We start from the raw sequence: 9,909 nt of genomic DNA, 5'->3' as shown, positions 1-9,909 counted from the left end.
CTGACTGGTGGAAACAGTGCTACGTTATTGGCTTTGGCTCCTTACGGGAACCGAGGCCAATACCGTAACACTACAGCACCATCAGAATGCGCACTGACTGCAAAGCAGACAGTATGCATTCCGATGGTGCTAGGCAGGAGGGGCCCTGCACTGCCCTTGTCATTGGTATGGGCAGTGCAGGGCCCCCCCTGCGGCCCCTGGCACTGGCTTTCTGCCAGCCTTTCCATGGCTTGCCCCCACCATGGAAAGGCTGGCAGAAATCTGAGTTGTAACCAGCGGGCAGTGCCATGTTCAGCGCCATCCTGACTGCTCACAACTCCGACCCCCGTCATCCCATCGGGAACCATGTTCCTGGTGGGGATGGCGATCTCCTGGTGGGGACGATGGTCCCCTTGCGGGTCCGCCCACCAATGTTGTAATGTGGGCGTCAGACCGCAACAGTTGCAGCGGTCCGACCGTCACCACGAGGATGGAGGTCTTTGGACTACCAGCCTCATAATGAGGACCATGGTTTTCTGTCACTCAAAACAGAACTAAGAAGTCGGTGTGCACTACCTATAACTTATGTAATTGATTCACAAGTAACACACTTTTGCCATAATTCAGAATATTTACTCTCTAGTTGTTCATTAGAACATTGTGACTATGGTAAACTGCAGTAGAACACTCAACTTACAGGCTTCTGCTGCTGTTGGAAGTCATGTTTTACTCAGAATATCAAATTTTATTCTCACATGGCTGAGAAAGATAATGTGAATTTGTAGAAAATATGCTCTCATTTTAGCTTCTGGAGCATCTTCCATAATTGCCTCCATAACCTCTGTGAGGAAATCAGGCGAAAAAATGTTTTCTCTCAGACATGGTTCATCAAATCCCAGCACAGGGTCAGCATTTTCCATAGGGTAAAATTGCCTGAGAACGCACCATAATTAGTAAAATGAGTACAACAGCAACAATGATTTATTTCTATTTTGACTAAAATCTGTTATCACTAAACATGGGTGAAATTTAAATATGGTGGTGCAATTGTCATAATTTCAGGAATTTTGCATTATGCTTCTTACATGAAATTTCCAAAATTATATTGAAAGAGCGTAGCTTATATAATCTATATTAACATAAAATGTTTATGAATTAATGTGTGATACTGCCGCATAAAACTGTATTAGTAATTTTGCTTAAACATGTACTTGAAATGTGACCACGGGGAGTGGCCGTCAATGTATACGTAGACTAATAATGATGACTAAAATGTTTATATTGTGTTTAAATAAGTTTATACTAATGATTGCGTTATTGAATCTGTGCTGAAATCCTCATAGGCTTTAAGTTAGCATGAGCCGAAGCTTAGTTGCTTGGCTCTCATATTAAATATATTTTTCTATTTTGCAGTGTGCTGACTCATAAAAGGACATGACCCCGTGTGTTCTTTTTCTTCAAACTAGAAGACGAATGTAACCATGTTAGATCCGTTCTCATAGCCTTTCCTTGCTTGCAGAATAAATGTTAAAAACAAAATGAAACAGTGTAGATTAACGTAATGTACAAGGTCATTCAAACCGGTGAAGACAATGAAGTTACTGACCAAAAGATGTGCAAAGAATGACAGAAAGATGAAATCATACCGGACGTCCCACCTCTGAAGACGTCAATTATGGAGACCAATCAAAGACTTGTAAAATAATATGGGGTGAAGAGTTAGGTGACCTAATGTGTTTTCTGATAGGTTAAAGATAGTGGGGTATAACAAATGTCCAATAAAATTTTGGGGGAATGTACAACTAAAAAGGGATAAAAACCCATGTCACGGGGAGTCATTTAGAATTAGGTAGGGAATGCTATTGATTTTATCCAGAAACTTTGTCACTCTGCTTGGTGACTTGTTGCTTTACTTAAAACCATCCTCGTCCTTAGATTTGTCCATGTTACACTTTACCTCCTTATGAGGGAAGTGCCCTTTTTGCCCCAGAGCTGAGTTTTGACTGTCATTGGTCATTCAGTGGTTCCCTCCAGGCGGGCGGCTCCCGCCGCCCGCCGTGGTCAGAATGAGCCCCTTTGTGTCCATTGGAAACGGCTATGCAGATCAAGTCGCAAGATTTTGCGCATTGAACTGTATATCGTTCAAGGATCAGTGGGATGTGTTACCGCAAACGGAAAATGACACATGTTTGAACCTTGCATTAAGGGTGGTTGATACACTAGATGAGCTAAAAACACTACAGGGTCGTGCTTGCAAAGAGGAAAAACGCTCCTGGCAGAGAATGCAATGCGTACAAAGAGCTGATGATTTGTGGGTCTCAGAGGAAGGGAAACTGGTTTTGCCAAACAGTCTTCTGTCACAATTTTCGAGGCTTTACCATGGACAGGCACATCTCGGGAGAGATGCAATGATCAGGTCATTCAAGATTGACTGGTTTAACCCAAAATTCAGATATGCCGCAGAGGTTACTTGTCACAGGTGCATCATCTGTCAACAGATGAATACCGGAAAAGGAAATGTGGTAACTCTGAGCCACATAGGGAGAGCTGGCGGTCCATTTAGCAAGATGCAAATGGATTTCATTGAGATGCCTGTTTGTGGAGGATTGAAATATGTGTTGGTGATTGTGTGTGTTTTCAGCCACTAGATTGAAGCTTACTCTACACGTAGAAATGACAGCCTCACAGTTGCAAAGCTGCTGCTTAGGGAACTAATACCCAGGTTCGGGTTTCCAGTCTCTATAGAATCAGATAGGGGCAGACACTTTGACAATGAGGTGATTAAGCTCTTGTGTGCTGCTTTAGACATCGAACAGAAGCTGCATTGTAGCTATCGCCCTGAAGCATCAGGATTAGTAGAACAAATGAATGGTACCTTGAAGTCGAGAATGGCGAAGATGTGTGCAGCTATCAATATGAAATGGCCAGATGCATTGCCCTTAGTGCTGATGTCGATTAGGACCATTCCTGATAAGAAGGCAGGACTGTCACCCCATGAGATCCTTATGGGCAGAGCTATGAGGCTGCCCGCAGTACCTACAAATGCTCTTGTGAATATCACGGATGATATGGTGTTGGACTACTGCAAATGTTTGGCTGATGTGGTTCGCTCTTTTTCCCACCAGGTGGAGGCCAACACATTGCCACCGATCAGTGATCCAGGTCACACCCTGCAAGCCGGTGACTGGGTGGTTGTCAAGAAGCATCGTGAGAAAATCATGTTTGGAGCCGCGCTGGAAGGGGCCATATCAAGTAATACTGACAACATCCACTGCTGTGAAATGTGCAGGCGTTACAAACTGGATACATGACAGTCACACAAAGAAGGTAAAGTGTCCAACTGATGAGGAACTTGAAGTATCCAACTCAACAGTTACAGGAAAGGAAGTCTCAGGGCCTGAAAATAGGAGGAACTGAGACTGCAGGAGAGCCCACTGAGAACAGCCTAGTCCCTCAAACAGTAAACAAGTTCGAGAGAGGTGACAATGTTCCTATCTCAGTAGAGGCAGCAAGAGAACTAAATCAAGGAGAGGTTCTCCCAGAAGCAGACGGATACGGGTTAGAGCCTGAACCCGTTACAGATCCAGAAGAAGAAGAAGAAGGGGAAATAGTAGAGAGAGATCAAAGCACACCGGCATCCCCTGAGCCAGTTGCAGGTCCATCAAGAGAAAACACCATAGCACAAGAGGAGGGGGCTGTTCAGTGTCCTGAAAGGACAAGCAGGAAAAAGACGCATAAGGGAGATAACTGGCCAGAGAAGCAGGCTGCAAAAGAAAAGGTCATACCAGGTGAAACAATAACAGAAGAAACCGATACCACAAGAACAGAAGATCTGAGTGAAGGAGAATTACAAAGTGAACACAGATTGAAAAGAAAGAGAACCGCAAATAGAAGGTACGAAGGTCCTGAGTGGGCATATGCAACAACATCTGAATGGCAACAAGAATTCTTAGCGTTCTGTTTTGATCGAGAAGTACCAGGCCAATAGTACGGTACCTGAAAATCAATTAAAAGAAAAAGACTGTGTTAAAACAGAAATTTTGAAAAAGGAAATAGAAAGCTGAAAACTGAGAAAGAGACTTATAAATTACCGGATGTGACACTGATAACCTGAATTGACTTTGATAACCCGATTATGACAAGCTGCTAACCTGATTTGACAAAAGGGTCCTTGAGTGAGTGAAACGCTGTAAATATACGCAGAGAGAAAGAGACTTTTGCATCGAAAAAAAAGAGAAGAAAAAGAGAGTTTTTATATCTTCCTCAAGTTGATTATTGTTCTGCTATCTGATTCTTTACAGACATGGCTTATAATAGAAGTAGTAACAAAAGAAGTAAGGTGTGTGGTTGGTTAAGTCTTATACCAGGTATTGTGTGTGTGCAATAATAATTGTAGAAGTGATTGTGGGAATGCCGTGGATGGATAAGAAAGCGACTAACAATGCTTCAAAACCTGAGACTACAACACTAACACCGTGGGAAAGGTTTGAGCAGGATGCAAGACACTTGCATGAGGGAACTAACTCAAAGGGGGAACTTTCCACTAATGTCTTCTATCGCTTGCTGAATGAGTATGTTGAAACCATGGATGCAAAAAACTGTTATGTGTGCACAAAGATTCCTTCATCAGTGCAAGAGGGGGGTCACCTATCATAGCCACTAATCTACGGGATAAGTTATAGTTTGCTACTAACCAGATTCTATAATCAAGAGAATGTGCAATACTTCTATTCAAATTTGGATGTAGTGTTTTCTTTTGTGCCTGTGATCGAGTTTCTGAATAAGTTAGCTAAGGAGCATAGTATAAAATTAGTTAGAGGTTTCTTTGAACTGACGCTTACATTCGGGACAGCTTATGCACACCGCAACAATCTGACTTGCTTATTGACACCTGTAGAGAAAAGCTTTTTAGATCACACTGATGATAGACGTAAAGCACTGAAGGAAAGATTAGAAAAGGGGCTAGAAAAACGCACATATGAAAATGATTATGCTTACACCGCAATAAAGACGCAAGGCAAACTAGCTATAGATGCATTACATGTAGGAAGGCTTTGTATATATAGACCAAAATCTGAACATGACACTTTATTTGCGGGAACGAGTGAATGCAGGTATGTGTTTGTGTTTTTTTTTCAAAGTAAATGGACATTCATGTTAAATGGACAGGATCAAGCGATCCCTGGGATCTATTATATCTGTGGACTTAATGCTTATTACCGTCTCCCTAAGGGATGGTATGGAACATGTTATTTGGGAATAGTTTTCCCAAAGATTTACCAGATTTAAAACTTAAGCAAATACCTAAAACGTCTGAATTACAACATGCTAGACAAAAATGGGAGACAGCGGCTGCTGTCATTGGTGACATATTTGGAGCCATAATTCCTTCGGTAGGGGTTATCTTAAACTCCATAAAGATTCAAAAGTTGTCTACTATTGTGGATAACATGCTGACAAATTTTACAGGGGCTATACTCCTGATGGATACTGAACTTGCTGCGGAAAGAGCTATGACTCTTCAAAATCGGCTTGCTTTAGACATTCTTTTAGCAAAGAGCGGCGGAGTCTGCAAGATGCTCAATGAGCGTCATTGTTGCTCATATATACCTGATAATAGTAAAAAGATTAGAGGTATGCTTACTAACCTTACTAAAGATAGTGCAGATTTGAAGGATTTGAAGGAACCTGGAGTGTGGGAGAAATTAGGAAAAGGAATTGCCAGAGTAGGGAGCTGGTTTAGCAATATTTGGAATGGGGTATTTGCAAAAATATTAGGGGTCTACTAATTGTTCAGGCCTGTCTATTAGGTTTAAGGGGAGCATGCAAAATCAATGACAAAATTAAAAGAAATTGGACAAAGAGGAGTGAAAAGAATGAAGAAAACGAAAGGGAGAAAATGTTTAATGAAATTTGTGAAAGTTCACACAAGGGACAAGATGTTGAAATGCGCATTATGCGCAAGGTGAAAAATTAAAGTGAAAGGTTAAAGGGAAAGGTTTGTCTGATGACGGACATCATCAGAGGAGGGACCGAGAGAGCGTAGCTTATATAATCTATATTAACATAAAATGTTTATGAACTAATGTGTGATACTGCCGCATAAAACTGTATTAGTAATTTTGCTTAAACATGTACCTGAAATGTGACCACGGGGAGTGGCCGCCAATGTATACGTAGACTAATAATGATGACTAAAATGTTTATATTGTGTTTAAATAGGTTTATACTAATGATTGCGTTATTGAATCTGTGCTGAAATCCTCATAGGCCTTAAGTTAGCATGAGCCAAAGCTTAGTTGCTTGGCTCTCATATTAAATATATTTTTCTATTTTGCAGTGTGCTGACTCATAAAAGGACATGACCCTGTGTGTTCTTTTTCTTCAAACTAGAAGACAAATGTAACCATGTTAGATCCGTTCCCATAGCCTTTCCTTGCTTGCAGAATAAATGTTAAAAACAAAATGAAACAGTGTAGATTAACGGAATGTACAAGGTCATTCAAACCGGTGAAGACAATGAAGTTACTGACCAAAAGATGTGCAAAGAATTACAGAAGGATGAAATCATACCGGACATGCTACCTCTGAAGACGTCAATTATGGGGACCAATCAAAGACTTGTAAAATAATATGGGGTGAAGAGTTAGGTGACCTAATGTGTTTTCTGATAGGTTAAAGATAGTGGGGTATAACAAATTTCCAATACAATTTTGGGGGAATGTACAACTAAAAAGGGATAAAAACCCATGTCACAGGAGACATTTAGAATTAGGTAAGGAATGCTATTGATTTTATCCAGAAACTGTGTCACTCTGCTTGGTGACTTGTTGCTTTACTTAAAACCATCCTCGTCCTTAGATTTGTCCATGTTACACTTTACCTCCTTATGAGGGAAGTGCCCTTTTTGCCCCAGAGCTGAGTTTTGACTGATGGTGAATTGAATGATGTCCTGAAGAAGAAGACTGAACCTGTGCGCTGACCTAAACCTTGGAGGGTAATTATGACAATGCATTTGTGATTTGTCTGTTTGTCTTTTCCTTTCTAGGTACCAACTGCTTACTTTTGACAGAGACCATAGTTAGATGTTTTTCCAAATTGGTGTTCTAAATTGTTTTGCATGAAGCCCAACATGCGAATGCTAATCAGTGGTTAAGACAGGTGTTCACCAAAACTGACGCAAATAGACAAATGACCGAGACTATGCTTTGTTGAACTGACGCATTATTGACACTCTGCCAAATCTGATCTCTGTTTACGCCGTGTTATGTTCTGATGTTTATGAATCTCGCTTTAATGAAATCTTATCAAAGTTGCCATATCGTGACTATGCTATTATGTTTCTTGGTGTTGAGATTAACGCATCTGCTTTTAGATTGTAATTAATAGGGAATAAAATTTATAAAATTCTACTAAACTGGTGTGGTTATTCATGGCTGCAAGGTCATGGTAGAACTTTGAATTGATTCATGACTTTGACTAAATTGTAATGTATTGTCGTGATAAATACTGATGACATTATTAACGTACTGATTGATACATTGATTAGCTATCTCGTCCTAAGGTGTCTCTCAACTGGGTCAAAAGATTCATTGGCCTAAAACGAGTCCTGATGTGGAATAAATTATCATAAAGGGACGCGTTAGCAATGCCATTACCCCACTTTGCATAATTATGCTCCATTCACAGTAAACATTCACCTGTGTAGTGCTATTAAGTGTAATCTTTCCCAGTATGCAGGACATAAAACATATCTGTAAAGCACCACCATTCAATAAATATTATGTTTTTTTATACTGGAATTCAGATGTATACGAAACATACTGTCTCTGTAGAGACTGATGGCATCAGCAATTTATTGAATCTTGAATACCATTCAGAAAAATGTTTGATCAGATGCACCTGTTAAATACCTCACCTGATGAATTTTAAGTCAACAGCTTCACATCCTTGCTTTAGTCACTGATAAGGCATGCACAACCAGGTCCTATTCACAACACTGTAGTGTCTAGAAATACCTTGCACATATTCTGAAAGGAGCAGGGCATAGCCTACCAAGCTTTGCCATCATGCTGAAACTTCAACTGTTTGTGAGTCACCCATATACCAGTGGTTCTCAATTATTTAGAACCACAATCCACTTTTTAGAATGACAAAGGTTTGTGACCCACTTAACGTTAATGGACGTGAGGAAGGGTGATTTTATAATGTAACTAAAGCAGTCTCTTGAAGCACATTGTCATTTACAGATAGCACATTTTGCATTGTAAAGGCTACTAATTTTGCACAGACATACAGTTTTACTGATAAAACTATATATCACACAAATAGTTATGTTTGGAAATCGTTTTTCTGTGAATAAATATGATTTGTACATCAACAAGTAAAGTGTCTTGATTTGTTTTGATCCTGTTAGAGCGGCATCTCCGAATAAATAATTTAAAACCTCTGCCTACTAGTTGACCCTGGGCAGTAGACCTTGGAGGTGTGCGAGTAGGGAGAAGCTGCAAGTCAAAACATCAAGGCCCATATTTATACTTTTTTAGTGCTGTATTTGCGTCATTTTTTGATGCAAAAGCGGCGCAAACGTACAAAATATAATCGCATTTTGTAAGTTTGCGCCACTTTTGTGTCAAAACATTATGCAAATGCAGCGCTAAAAAAGTATAAATATGGGCCTAAATCTCTTTAATTTCTCAATAGCATTTCTTTTATGAGTCAATGATGAAAGTTGGAAGAAGGTTTCTTTTTTTATTATCAAGTTGTAGAATCTCATTTGTATTACGTTTTTATAATCAAAGATCAATTGAATCAATAATAAACAGAACAATGCATAAAGCATGTTCTTTACAATTAAGTTCCCTAGTCTAAAAGATGGTTTTGAAAAGAGATTAATCAATTAATTTGGAAAAACCCATAAAGAGTTAGTAAAATAGAGATGTGAAAGCATTAAGAAACTCAGAAGAGTTTCTGAACCAAAATAGGTTTCAGGCAAAAGAGTTTCAAAATGAATCCAAGTATCAAGTCTAAAGCAGCTTAAACTAAGAGGCAGAGTACGATGATGGCGGGGAGATTGCCGCCTCCGCCAACATTTCTGCTACTGCGGCAGAAAAGGCAGAGGTAGCCTATGAAGGAGGTCCTAACATTTTCTCCGCCGGGCTGATTATGGACTGCCTTTCCACTGAGCTTTACCTGGCGGGACACCACCATGCATGAGTCTGCAGAAAGGCAGTATATGTGCCTTAAATTGTGCTGAGGGTCATTTTGCCCTTGAATACTGTCACTGGTGCAAATGTAAAATGTTCCAATACATTTGAGTTGGGTTTGCACTGTATCAAACAGGTCACTCATCGTAACCGACAACATACGGCCGACAGTGTCCGGCAGTCAGCAGTGTAGTCAGCATTGCATTTGGGCTTGTTTCCTGTATCCATATGTACCGCAGTCATTGCCCTACCACAGTGACACCGCCAGTCCTGTGGGAAACTTGTAATATGGCAGACAGGGAGACCAGCTTATGGGCGGAGTATTCGGACCTGCCATTGTGGCATGACAGCGCCAAGACCGCATAATACATAATTGGCCCCTAAGTCTGAAACATATCTCAGAGTATCTGCAAGAGTTCTGAAGTCAGAAATGCTCAAAAGTGAAAGAGTGTTTCTGTCCAAGGACCTGATTACGAGTTTGGCGGTCAGAGTGCCAAACCGCCAATCCGGTGGTCCCAAAAAGACCACTGCTCCGGCAGGCACCATACTGCCGTATTACAAAGTACACAGGCAGAGCCTCCACATCCCAAGCCAAAGTGCAGACCGTCAGCGGCATGGCATTGCGGTCTGCTATTGTGGCAGTTCGTACTCCTGCGCCGTCAGTGCAACGGCCAACCACCGAGCCTATTACAAACACACAGTTGCTGTCGCGGTTCCCTTGCAG

Source organism: Pleurodeles waltl, chromosome 5, assembly GCF_031143425.1.
Source record: "Pleurodeles waltl isolate 20211129_DDA chromosome 5, aPleWal1.hap1.20221129, whole genome shotgun sequence".
NCBI classification, from domain to species: domain Eukaryota; kingdom Metazoa; phylum Chordata; class Amphibia; order Caudata; family Salamandridae; genus Pleurodeles; species Pleurodeles waltl.
Note: the sequence above shows the minus strand (reverse complement) of the source record.